The sequence below is a fragment of the Nematostella vectensis genome, chromosome 14 (assembly GCF_932526225.1).
Source record: "Nematostella vectensis chromosome 14, jaNemVect1.1, whole genome shotgun sequence".
Classification (NCBI taxonomy): domain Eukaryota; kingdom Metazoa; phylum Cnidaria; class Anthozoa; order Actiniaria; family Edwardsiidae; genus Nematostella; species Nematostella vectensis.
In genome coordinates, this window is record NC_064047.1 from 2107501 (window position 1) to 2121698 (window position 14198).

Below are 14198 nucleotides of genomic sequence, written 5' to 3' on the forward strand. Positions count from 1 at the left end.
TCGAAGGGTTCCCTAAGATGGCTGTTGAAAAAAACCTAATATACCCAACAATGGTTAATCAAATTTTAGTTACTGATTTGGGAACATCTTCGCTAACTGAATTTATTTATTCTCCACAGGTTTGTACTTGATTACAAGACAACAAGTCATCTATAGAACATCGCAAGTTTGTTATTCTAGTAATGAGACAAAGTAAAATGGCAATCGTGTGGACTATCATCTATTTAATCAGTTAGCGTTTAAGAAGTACTAAGGGCGAAGGCGCTTCTCTATTAGATCTCTTTCGTAGCGAAGCTTTAAAAAGTTGAGTAAAATTAAGTTGAGTTTTCGGAAACCATCGCAATCATCGAAATTTGACAACATTCCAGCCGCCATCTTGGAAGGGCGAAGAATTGGGGTGAGAAAACAAACAATTATGTAAACATTATCCGGGGAGAGAAGCAGGACCAAGAGAATTGGATTGGGATATCCGACAATGGACTGATCCTTCTGTAGCGGGAAGCCTTGAGGATATAAAACAAAGTCTTCATCCAGGATCTTGGAATATGTTTGCATTATCTGGTGATTGTAGAATAAGAAAAATAAGCTACCTATATAAAAGAACTACGCCTGACAGTCAGTGAATCGTTCTGATTAGCTGCAGATTTACTTATCAATCTAATATTTCAGTTTTTTAAGAAGTGTCCAAAAAGCGGCCATTACCTCGCGCATGCGCACGAGATAGATGATGGGGTTTGGCGCCGAGTTGAGGTGTATCAGGGTCGTCCCAATATCGCTGATAAACTTCACGACTGCATTGTACCCAACAAAAAAGTATACAGTTGGTGCAAGGAGTACGTTAACGGAATAAAACGCGAACAATAGGACGATAATAATGTACAGGGTCCTAGAGAATTTCTTGTATTTAATAAGGTTGACGCCTGACATAGCGGTTATCAACGATGGCACTGCGCCAAGATGATCTTGAACAACGCTGCCACCGCCAAGGTTTGACGAGCTGCTTATGGTCTCGATGCCATTTTCGGGTTCGATTCTAGGGACCCCTTCTTCACTAACATTTGAATGATTCCGAATAGTAGGCCGATGCACTCTGCCGAGCTGTTTTCCAAAGTTGGATTGAATGCTAGGCTGATTGTTGACGTTGCTAGGCTCGTTGTCGAGGCTGATTTGGTCGCCAAGGTTAAGCTTGTTGCATAAAGTATGCTGATTGGGTTGGCATCCAAGGGTTTTAAGGTCAGTAAGGTAGGATTTGTTGCCAAAGTTTGATTGGAAGGATTGATTTCCTATGGCTGTTTGATTACCAAAGTCACGCTGCTTGACGAGTTGAGTTTGTTTGCCAAGGTTAGGCTGGTTTCCAAGGTTAGTTTGGTTTCCAAGGTTAGTTTGGTTGCCAAGGTTAGGCTGGTTGTCAAGGCTAGTTTGGTTGCAAAAGTTAATTTGGTTGCCAAGGCTATTCTGGTTACAAAGGCTAGTTTGGTTGCCAGGTTTGGCTGGTTGTCAAGGTTAGTTTGGTTACCACGTTCAGTTTGGTCGCAAAAGTTCACCTGGTTACCAAGGCAGGTTTTGTTTTTAAATCCTGGATTATCTTCAAGGTGGAGCTGAATGTCAATGATAGGGTTAGTTCTGGAAATAGAATTATGACCACAGCTTAGCTTCCTGAAAGCTCTGTGTTTATTTTTACTGTTGCGACCAGGCCATACTTCATGGTCGCTATTTCTGTGCATTGACATGATTTGCCGGCCATGACGTCGTATAGCAACACTTCCCGTAACATATGATGATAATGAAGCTTTGCATGAAACCAATGGATACAAACAACAGGACGGTTAGCAATATAGAGAACTTGGCTAGCAGTCCTCCCAAGCAGATTGAGAAAACCCAAGCAAAGACCAACGCTATATGACGCGTTTTCCGGCAACAATAGCCGTGTACACAAAAAAAGAAAGAAAAAATATGGTCTTTGAATAAAAGTGAATGAAGCATTAAAGCCGCGTTATCGTTTTCTTCCGGTCGATAAGGTAAAAATTCCCGATGATTTTTAACAGAAAATAAACGCGAAATTTTTCTCAAAATTGTAAAAAGTAATGTGTCTAGTGGAAATTGACTTATTCTGTTTTTAAGGTATACGCCTATTTCAAATAAGGTTGCACTCCGAGAATCTGTGTTTTGTAGCCCGCAAGGCTTCTTGGGTATTAAGTTAATAAGCAGATAAAGCGTCAATAAAATACAAAACCATCCTCGGGCACACAGGGAGCGTTGCCCAGGGCGTCTTTCAGTGCTCTTTCTTTCTCGCGCGCTCCCTGTGTGCCCGATCTCCGCGACGCCCTGGGTCCCCGAGGATGATACAAAACCAGGTTTCAAAAGCTGTAGAATGCTGGTCCTTGTTCCTACCGCGGGATACGACACAGGGAATTAGTCCGGTCGCTTAGTGTTTCAATCTATACATAGCGGATAAAAGCACCAAACTTGGCATAAAGATAGCCAAGAGGATGCTAATAAATATTGAGACCGGTGCCCACCGGTACCACTTGAGGATTTTGTGTAATAACGGAATAAAAATCAGAAAAAAGCGTCCGTCGTGGGCTACCGGTGGTGAAATTTCAAAGACCTTGTATTTCCAAAACTAAGGCGAAATATTTGATTGTTTTATTTTGTAGGGGAAATATAACGCTATTTATTAAATATTTCAAGATAAAACTGTCGTTGGCTGCATTAAAACGCTTTATTTAAAAGAACAAGTTTTCAAAGCTAGACCCAATCCCCCTCATGGTTATCCGAGATGGGGGCCTATATTGGCACAGTATACGCTGTAAATACCTTATAAAATCGCGTATTTTAGGTAAAAAAAGCTCATTCTTGCTGTATCAAGCTCGTTCTTGATGTATCAAAGATGTAGGTTATACAGTGTGTATAACCTACTAAATATGTAACTTTGTCTTGATTTTAAATTTATTTCTTCTAAATCTGCGATTAATCGCAATTATCGGGTATTTTGACGTTGACTTAATAAAAATCGGTAGAGATGGATTTAATAAGGGGGCTTTGTAAGTGTCTGTCAACTAGACACCAAGGACCAACGAGATGCTTTAGATCTGCCTCCTCAATCAAAGTTATTAGATTGTGATGCTTGAGAATATGAGAGAATTTAGATGTTCAGCATTAGAAACTCTGTCGAAAAAAGCGTAAAATGGCACAGGAATTGTCACAAATTTGCGGTATTAATGCTCGAAAGCACTTAACTGCCTACGTGTGCATCATAGTAATGAGGTTGAACGTATCGCATGCTTTTAACAGGATAGCAACCAGCCTCCAACGAATCGCCGAGAAATAGAGAACTATTTTATTATCTTAAAGATGTCTTAATGATGACCTCAGGGATGGAAAAAGCTGTGGAGCATAAGAAAAGGAAAGGTCTCCAGGAAGCGAGAGAGGATGATAAAAAATTATAGAGCTTTTCCCAGGCTTATAGAATATAATATATTAACAGATTATATATAAATGGAGGCTGTTGAAAATGGTGCGTACCTTTTTTTTCTGATGTCCGAGCTCCACAATGCACATGAGACACGCTTGGGAGATTTTGGGAATGGGAAAACCTTTAAACGTTTTCTACTAAAGGACAGAGTTTTAGAGGCTTTTCCTAAGGCGCGGATCAGTGATCGGCGGATCGTTATTGTAATGTAGGGAAAAAAGTTATTCTGAAAGAAACTGAAAGAGCCTTTTCAGAATGATGCGTGCACGCTAGCTTGTGCGCAGAGTCCGCGGGGATTTCTTTTCTCAAACAGAGGGTTTTTTTACTTTCTCAGGGACGTTTTCTTCGAGGTGCTGAAAAAACGACGGTGCTATAAGCAAGTGTACAAAAATCCTAGTGTTGACGGTACACGCGTCAACCTTAGGAGAGGACACGTTTAGCCCCAAACCTGACGTAAGCAAGAATTATTCTACTATTCTAACGATCAGAAGGTTTTGAGCGCCATATCTCTAGACGCCAGCCACCAATGCCGATCTATATTAGTTTGAAATTCATTTTTTATTCTACAAAATGAAAATATTAATCATGGAACGCTATTAGCTAGGGTTTTCGGCTACTTATTTTAAAAATAACATAGGGCCTTAACAAAAAGATAAACAAATTATTTGAGTTGTCATGGTATATTTTATCAACGCACAACAGGCCATGAAAAATCTCCCTCATCGGTAGCGGATTTTGTTCCTGCTGACGGGCCTATTAATTACAGCCGCGCTGGTTGAATTAAGCTCTGTAGCCCTTAATATAATACTTAGAGAACTCATTGAAAGAAAATTTCTAGGAAAATTTATGTGCACCACCTATTTTTTGCTTATTTGATGAACGAAAATCAGTCATATTTGCATGTTAGCAAGAGGGATGTAAAAAAAAGCCGCGTGGGACCTGGGTTCCAGTAGGCTTTCCTTCTTCTTCAAATGTAGCTTTTTATAGCTATTTATATATTTTTTTGGCTCGGAATGCGATAGAATACAGCTTAAATGATATAAATCGTTTTCAAATATTTGAGTTTTGATCTTTTTTGTCTCATAAAAAGGTATGAAAATCTTACCACATTGTACCCGCAACACCAGATTTAAAAAAAATAATTGCTTTTTATCTATGGATCCGCGAATGGTACCGGTGGGCACCGGTCTCAATATTGATTACCATCACGCGCTTACATAATTGGATCACGATAGCTAATTACAACATGATTCGGGTGACTCCCTTTTAGATATAATTTCCATCAATCAAGATCTTTTAATTATTACAAATACCCTAAGAATATTCCCCGACACTCTCCCCCCCTTGACCCGTTTACGAGTCAAGCATCGAGCGGGTTTTCCATTCATCTAATGCAACATTGCGCCTTGTTAAAACCCTTGTTTCAGCATTGCACGCCCCTTCATTATTAACAATCAGCGGGCGCTCAGCTTCCCCGTCGCTTCTTACCTCAATGGGATAAAGTTTTTGTACAGGACGGCTCAAGTGTAAAGGTCTTCCCTTCACGATAACTCGCACTTTCGCCCCGCGGACAATGTTATCTCTCCCTCTCAATAGCTTCTCTACTACTGCCATTTTCCACTCGTTTCTCTTTTTTCCTTCCTGGAATACTGTAACCACGTCTCCTACCTCAACTGTAACTTCTCGCTGTCTACCGCGTTTACTGCGATGAAACTCTCTTAGATTAGCCAGTACTCTTTCCTCCACCTCTCTCAAAAATGCGTTAGTTTAGTACTCAGATACTTAAACCTGGCATTACAACTCGGCTGCTCCCTCACATCGTCTGGCTCTATTACTGCGTCAGGTAAACTTACTATTTGCCGCCCGTATATAAGGTGTAAGGGTGTCAGCACCTCATCTGTCTCGTAATACTCGTAAGTCAAGGGACGGCAATTCAGTGTTGCCTCAACCTCTGTCAACATAGTTACTAGCCCGTCATGTGTTAACTTGGCATTTCCCAAAACCTTCCTGAGACTCTGCTTTACATTCCCTACCATTCGCTCAAAAAATCCTCCCAACCATGGGGGCCTCTCTAGGTTTAACTTCCAGTCGATTCGTTGGTCGCTCAGGTGTGCTCTTACCTCTGGGTGGTTGAGAAGTTTCATCAACGCCTTCCTCGCTGCCTTAAACGTCTTAGCGTTGTCTGAGAGGATTAGGCTTGGCGCTCCACGTCTAGCAATAAACTTCCTAAGGCATCGTCTAAACGTTGACGCTTCCATGTCTTCTACCAGCCCTAAATGTACCGCCCTAGTGACACAGCAGGTAAACAATGTAATATACACCTTACTCATGCCTCCAGTGGACGTAACAAAGAGTGGACCTGCAAAATCCAAACCTACCTTGGAAGCCTTGGAAAATGGTGGTGCTTCCTGCACCCTGACCTCTGGCAAAGCGGCCTCTGCGGGTGTGCTTTTTAAAGGTCTTAAAAGACCTCCCCATTGTCTTTTTACATGTCACGCAACCCCCTATGATTCGCTTCACTGCCTGTCTCGCTCTCGGTACCCAGTACCTAGCCCTAAGTTCTGCTAGCGTCGCCCTCAGTCCACTATGTAGCACTCGCTACACCCTCCCCCCGTTTTGCTCTGAGATTGCTTACAAATCGTCTTTACCCAGGCAGTTACTTTCACCAACCTGTTAAGCTCACTATACCGATTGATGTCCCGATTGATCACCCTCTCGCCATACTCGGCTCTTCACTCACCTCAACGCTCAAGGCGGTCGCGGTCTTCTTCTCTTCTACTAGACTCTCAGGGGTCTGTGCTTCCCCTACAAGGGCGGGTGGCCACTCACTCTCTGGTTGCGACAGCCATTTCGGCCCATTTCACCAGAGTTCTGACTCTTTAAAACTCGACGCAATCGCCCCCCCCTGGACCCTATGTCTGCCGGGTTTACCTCTCCAGGGCAGTGTCTCCAGACAGCCCGCCCCGTGATATCAAGAATCTGGTTAACCCGATGCCTCACAAACTGCTTCCACTCACTTGGTTTTGTATCCAGTAGTGCCGTCATGCTGTCCGCCCAATACGATACTCCCCATATTTCCACCTGCGCGCCCAGCGCTTTCTTGACTATCTCTTCCAACTGCGCTAATATAAGCGAGGACATCAATTCTAGTCTGGCTGAGCTCTTTCAGAGGCGCTATTCTAGTCTTGCTGGCTACGAGCCTAACATGCCGTGACCCGTACACAACTGCGCAAAATACACAACTGCGCAAAGCCTTAGCGCTCGCGTCCCCGAATCCATGCAAATAGCACTCTGTCACGTCTTCCACTGGATGGTCGTAAAGACACCGCTCTACTTTGACCTCTCTCGCACTCTCAAGCTCTGACAACCACTTCTCCCATCTAACCCTTTGCTCGCCGCTATATAAGTGGATCGTCCGAATCTAGGTTTGCCGCGCACAATTCCTGAAAAAGCATCTTCATACTTACCATCAATGGACTACACAGTCCCAAAGGATCAAATAAACTCGAATAAACACTAAGCGAGCGGCGTTTGCTCGGTTCGCTCTCTTTCGCTTTCTTACGCAAGGTTCTCAAAATTAAGGTGCAAAGTGTCTGTATCACAATCCCAAGGCAATCCCCAGGCAATCCCAAGAACCTTTTGTGTGTGTTTTTGCCCGTTCCCACCTGATAACGACGCCTTCGCGTACGTCTGCTCGTCTGATTCTGGTGTTTTGTTTACTGTCGCATTCTCTACTCGACCTATTCTGTCTCTCAGCTCTTTGCTGTTTGTCTGCCACTTACGTAAGCTGAATCCTCCCTCAGCCATTCGATACATAGACTTCTGATAGAGCTCAAACGCCTCCTCTGCGGTATTTTCTCCCGTTACTAAGTCGTCTACATAAAACCCGTGTTTCATTTTGTCCACAAACCTCGGGTCCTCGTTAACGTACCTGTTCAAATGGTGCCTGATCGTTCCGTTTAGCAGAAACGGCGATGCGTTCAATTCAAACACAACCCGACAAAATCTATAAATCTTACGATCCTTATCGTCTAGGTCATCAATCCAGAGGAACCGCAAAAAATCCCGATCCCCCTAATCTACAAGGACATTCAAAAAGGCCTTCTCGATATCTCCAACTAGTGCGATTCTATTCTCTCTGAATCTTAACAGAATGTCAAACAAAAAAGGATTCAGCGGACATTTTACACCAACAATGGACATTTAACTTAGCTTAACTGAAGACTTTTTTGGTTTTGTCTTTTAATGATTTTTGCTGATTTCTAATCAGCTGGTCCATTTTCCATTGGCATTCCAGGTAACACCTCGATCGACTACAGTCGAAGCGACCGCTCTCGTAAGCGACCAGCCCCGATAACGACCACGATCACGAATCACCGATGGAATTGTCACACAAACTTTGTAATTCTAAGCTCTTGTAAGCGACCAACTTATCGGTGCGACCAGTTCCGTTAACGACCACTATTCCAAAACACCAACTGAGATTTTCTTTTATTTTTAAGCTCTCTTAAGCGACCACAAGGATTTTTGGCTTTACAACATTAGTCAACACCTGATAAACATCAAATCCAATGCATGCTGAAATCACATATAAAGCGGAAATGTTGTAGTGTTTCACAAAAGTTGCCTTTCCAGTAGGTAACCATTAAAGAATTTCATAATTTCAATTTTCTAACTTCAATTTCAACCATGGGATTGACATTTCTTTGTCTCCAGAAAATGTGTAAATGCAAGAAATCTCTAGTCCATTGCCAGCTCCACGATTTATCCTTTTCCAGTTACAATAGCCATCCACTTGATTGTTGCACGCTTTAGAAATCGGCTAACAAAAGACGCCATGTGATCGTCGTAGACGCAGAATATATTCTAATGACGAAAAGCTTAAGTCGTCGATATAAACGAGCAATAACGAGCTATGCGTAGATTCAATTGCTATTAAATAAAAGAAGTCACTCTCATGATAATTCAAATACCTTTTAAAATCAAGCAATAAACGAAAATATTACAGCGTTGTTATTCGATAACTTTTAGATTCCATTTTAATTAAGCTCCCGTAAGCGACCAACACCTATTGTTCAAGTTTTTGGCGCCCAGTAGTCGCTTATAAGAGCAAGCTCTCGTAAAAGACCAGCTCCGTTAACGACCACAATTCTCAGTTCCCAAGGTGGTCGCTTACGAAAGCTTTAACTGTAATCCCAATACCTGTCAGAATAATGACAACAATAAAAGCAAAATGCGAAAGTTTGTATCATTTAAGGGCTTGATTCACAATGTTGAATCAAGCCCTTACACAAAGTCTACAGCGGGCCGGAATTAATTTGGTTCTATATGATTATTTATGAGTTTCTTAATAATTTAATAACTCGGGTGTTAATTAGCAAAAAAAATATGACAGAGCAATTCTATGGCTACCCTGATCGCGTTTAAAAAAAAAACATATTATGATCATTTTGAGATACAATGTCCAATTCCACGGACGAATCACACCAGTTTTTGAAAAAAGCGCGCTGTTTTACTGTGTTTCAAAGAAAAACTTGACTTTACTAATTTGTGTGTTATTTATAAGTGATCATACGATTCGTAATTGCGCTTGTGTGCTTTAAATAGAGTCTCAAATTCGCCCTACGGGCTCGTGCAATTTATGATACTTTTTGAAAAATTACACATGAACTAAGAAGTCACGTGACTTCTTATTTCAAGTCGCCTCTTCCAGAAGTCGGAGTCGTTTAACTGTGAAGTAAAACGAAAAAAGCCCGCTTAATAAGGACACCCCGACAATACGGAAACTTATGAAAGTCCCGAGGGTGTCCGGGGTTCCACTGTATATATATTTTTAGAAGGGTTTTATTTATTTAATTTGTCAAATGTTGTTTATTCCTTTTTCTGTTTTTGTTTTATCTCTTTTGTTTTCTAAGCCGCTTTCAAACTATGAGTTTTAGAAATGTCATGCATAACTTAACAGTGCTTCAAATTCGGATAATTTTAATACAGTTAATTTTAAATGTTGAAAAAAAAAACGCAGAATATACAAAGTTCGACCCATGCGTATCAAATTCTTTTGCACTGGTTTATTTTTCTCGCAAATCGACGAAAATCATAAAAAAATAAAAAAGCTCAAGCCGGAATGAACTCGCCTAATAGGATATCATGGAAAATCGTAGAACATCGAAAACGAGCTATTCATGTCTTTTGCGTCGTTGTGATATTCAAAGATATCTTTGAATTTCAAAAAGTGGGATTTCGCACCTTTCTTTTCTTCATTTGGATTTATTGCGATTTTCTGAGATATTCCAGGATATTACAGAAACTCGACTATTATCGCAAAAAGTGACTTTTCATTTCGCACGGGTACGTCATTGACCTTCCTAGGCTTATCCAATTACAACCATCACGCGCTTACACAATTGGATCACGATAGCTAATTACAACATGATTCGGATGACTCCCTCCTAGATATAATTTCCCTCAATCAAGATCTTTTAATTATTACAAATACCCTAAGAATATTCCCCGACAATAACACCTTTAATAATTTAAACCCCCGCATTTACCGTTAGTAGTCATATCGTATCGGCAATTATGGGGATAGCAAGCTTAATCCTTCGTCTGCATATCTTTATGATTTTCTTTTCGTTTGAAGTATCTTCTCAAACTTGCTCAGTTAAATCCACCCCAAAAGAGAGACCCACCAAAAAGTTCAACAAATTTGAAAAATCGTTTCTTAACGGTACCGTTAGCTTTTTATAGCTATTTATATATTTTTTTGGCTCGGAATGCGATAGAATACAGCTTAAATGATATAAATCGTTTTCAAATATTTGAGTTTTGATCTTTTTTTGTCTCATAAAAAGGTATGAAAATCTTACCACATTGTACCCGCAACACCAGATTTAAAAAAAATAATTGCTTTTTATCTATGGATCCGCGAATGGTACCGGTGGGCACCGGTCTCAATATTGATTACCATCACGCGCTTACATAATTGGATCACGATAGCTAATTACAACATGATTCGGGTGACTCCCTTTTAGATATAATTTCCATCAATCAAGATCTTTTAATTATTACAAATACCCTAAGAATATTCCCCGACACTCTCCCCCCCTTGACCCGTTTACGAGTCAAGCATCGAGCGGGTTTTCCATTCATCTAATGCAACATTGCGCCTTGTTAAAACCCTTGTTTCAGCATTGCACGCCCCTTCATTATTAACAATCAGCGGGCGCTCAGCTTCCCCGTCGCTTCTTACCTCAATGGGATAAAGTTTTTGTACAGGACGGCTCAAGTGTAAAGGTCTTCCCTTCACGATAACTCGCACTTTCGCCCCGCGGACAATGTTATCTCTCCCTCTCAATAGCTTCTCTACTACTGCCATTTTCCACTCGTTTCTCTTTTTTCCTTCCTCGAATACTGTAACCACGTCTCCTACCTCAACTGTGACTTCTCCCTGTCTACCGCGTTTACTGCGATGAAACTCTCTTAGATTAGCCAGTACTCGTTCCTCCACCTCTCTCAAAAATGCGTTAGTTTAGTACTCAGATACTTAAACCTGGCATTACAACTCGGCTGCTCCCTCACATCGTCTGGCTCTATTACTGCGTCTGGTAAACTTACTATTTGCCGCCCGTATATTAGGTGTAAGGGTGTCAGCACCTCATCTGTCTCGTAATACTCGTAAGTCAAGGGACGGCAATTCAGTGTTGCCTCAACCTCTGTCAACATAGTTACTAGCTCGTCATGTGTTTACTTGGCATTTCCCAAAACCTTCCTGAGACTCTGCTTTACATTCCCTACCATTCGCTCAAAAAATCCTCCCAACCATGGGGGCCTCTCTAGGTTTAACTTCCAGTCGATTCGTTGGTCGCTCAGGTGTGCTCTTACCTCTGGGTGGTTGAGAAGTTTCATCAACGCCTTCCTCGCTGCCTTAAACGTCTTAGCGTTGTCTGAGAGGATTAGGCTTGGCGCTCCACGTCTAGCAATAAACTTCCTAAGGCATCGTCTAAAAGTTGACGCATCCATGTCTTCTACCAGCCCTAAATGTACCGCCCTAGTGACACAGCAGGTAAACAATGTAATATACACCTTACTCATGCCTCCAGTGGACGTAACAAAGAGTGGACCTGCAAAATCCAAACCTACCTTGGAAGCCTTGGAAAATGGTGGTGCTTCCTGCACCCTGACCTCTGGCAAAGCGGCCTCTGCGGGTGTGCTTTAAGACCTCCCCATTGTCTTTTTACATGTCACGCAACCCCCTATGATTCGCTTCACTGCCTGTCTCGCTCTCGGTACCCAGTACCTAGCCCTAAGTTCTGCTAGCGTCGCCCCCAGTCTACTATGTAGCACTCGCTACACGCTCCCCCCGTTTTGCTCTGAGATTGCTTACAAATCGTCTTTACCCAGGCAGTTACTTTCACCAACCTGTTAAGTTCACTATACCGATTGATGTCCCGATTGATCACCCTCTCGCCATACTCGGCTCTTCACTCACCTCAACGCTCAAGGCGGTCGCGGTCTTCTTCTCTTCTACTAGACTCTCAGGGGTCTGTGCTTCCCCTACAAGGGCGGGTGGCCACTCACTCTCTGGTTGCGACAGCCATTTCGGCCCATTTCACCAGAGTTCTGACTCTTTAAAACTCGAAACAATCGCCCCCCCTGGACCCTATGTCTGCCGGGTTTACCTCTTCAGGGCAGTGTCTCCAGACAGCCCGCCCCGTGATATCAAGAATCTGGTTAACCCGATGCCTCACAAACTGCTTTCACTCACTTGGTTTTGTATCCAGTAGTGCCGTCATGCTGTCCGCCTGATACGATACTCCCCATATTTCCACCTGCGCGCCCAGCGCTTTCTTGACTATCTCTTCCAACTGCGCTAATATAAGCGAGGACATCAATTCTAGTCTGGGTATTCTGAGCTCTTTAGGAGGCGCTATTCTAGTGTTGCTGGCTACGAGCCTAACATGCCGTGACCCGTACAATAAGTACACAAATGCGCAAAGCCTTAGCGCTCGCGTCCCCGAATCCATGCAAATAGCACTCTGTCACGTCTTCCACTGGATGGTCGTAAAGACACCGCTCTACTTTGACCTCTCTCGCACTCTCAAGCTCTGACAACCACTTCTCCCATCTAACCCTTTGCTCGCCGCTATATAAGTGGATCGTCCGAATCTAGGTTTGCCGCGCACAATTCCTGAAAAAGCATCTTCATACTTACCATCAATGGACTACACAGTCCCAAAGGATCAAATAAACTCGAATAAACACTAAGCGAGCGGCGTTTGCTCGGTTCGCTCTCTTTCGCTTTCTTAGCCATGCTCTCAAAATTAAGGTGCAAAGTGTCTGTATCACAATCCCAAGGCAATCCCCAGGCAATCCCAAGAACCTTTTGTGTGTGTTTTTGCCCGTTCCCACCTGATAACGACGCCTTCGCGTACGTCTGCTCGTCTGATTCTGGTGTTTTGTTTACTGTAGCATTCTCTACTCGACCTATTCTGTCTCTCAGCTCTTTGCTGTTTGTCTGCCACTTACGTAAGCTGAATCCTCCCTCAGCCATTCGATACATAAACTTCTGATAGAGCTCAAACGCCTCCTCTGCGGTATTTTCTCCCGTTAAAAAGTCGTCTACATAAAACCCGTGTTTCATTTTGTCCACAAACCTCGGGTCCTCGTTAACGTACCTGTTCAAATGGTGCCTGATCGTTCCGTTTAGCAGAAACGGCGATGCGTTCAATTCAAACACAACCCGACAAAATCTATAAATCTTACGATCCTTATCGTCTAGGTCATCAATCCAGAGGAACCGCAAAAAATCCCGATCCCCCTAATCTACAAGGACATTCAAAAAGGCCTTCTCGATATCTCCAACTAGTGCGATTCTATTCTCTCTGAATCTTAACAGAATGTCAAACAAAAAAGGATTCAGCGGACATTTTACACCAACAATTTAACTTAGCTTAACTGAAGACTTTTTTGGTTTTGTCTTTTAATGATTTTTGCTGATTTCTAATCAGCTGGTCCATTTTCCATTGGCATTCCAGGTAACACCTCGATCGACTACAGTCGAAGCGACCGCTCTCGTAAGCGACCAGCCCCGATAACGACCACGATCACGAATCACCGATGGAATTGTCACACAAACTTTGTAATTCTAAGCTCTTGTAAGCGACCAACTTATCGGTGCGACCAGTTCCGTTAACGACCACTATTCCAAAACACCAACTGAGATTTCCTTTTATTTTTAAGCTCTCTTAAGCGACCACAAGGATTTTTGGCTTTACAACATTAGTCAACACCTGATAAACATCAAATCCAATGCATGCTGAAATCACATATAAAGCGGAAATGTTGTAGTGTTTCACAAAAGTTGCCTTTCCAGTAGGCAACCATTAAAGAATTTCATAATTTCAATTTTCTAACTTCAATTTCAACCATGGGATTGACATTTCTTTGTCTCCAGAAAATGTGTAAATGCAAGGAATCTCTAGTCCATTGCCAGCTCCACGATTTATCCTTTTTCCAGTTACAATAGCCATCCACTTGATTGTTGCACGCTTTAGAAATCGGCTAACAAAAGACGCCATGTGATCGTCGTAGACGCAGAATATATTCTAATGACGAAAAGCTCAAGTCGTCGATATAAACGAGCAATAACGAGCTATGCGTAGATTCAATTGCTATTAAATAAAAGAAGTCACTCTCATGATAAGTCAAATACCTTTTAAAATCAAGC

General features: G+C 42.3%; 1 protein-coding gene across 1 annotated transcript in view; it reads left to right on the forward strand.

The window, feature by feature from the left end:
- The window catches only part of LOC116602214, a 5766-nt gene extending 5151 nt beyond the window's left edge, over nucleotides 1-615 (forward strand). The window contains exon 6 of the mRNA XM_032363478.2: nucleotides 120-615. The gene's annotated coding sequence lies outside the window, so the exon portion shown is untranslated. The remainder of the gene's footprint in view (nucleotides 1-119) is intronic.
- Nucleotides 616-14198: the final 13583 nt, after the last annotated feature.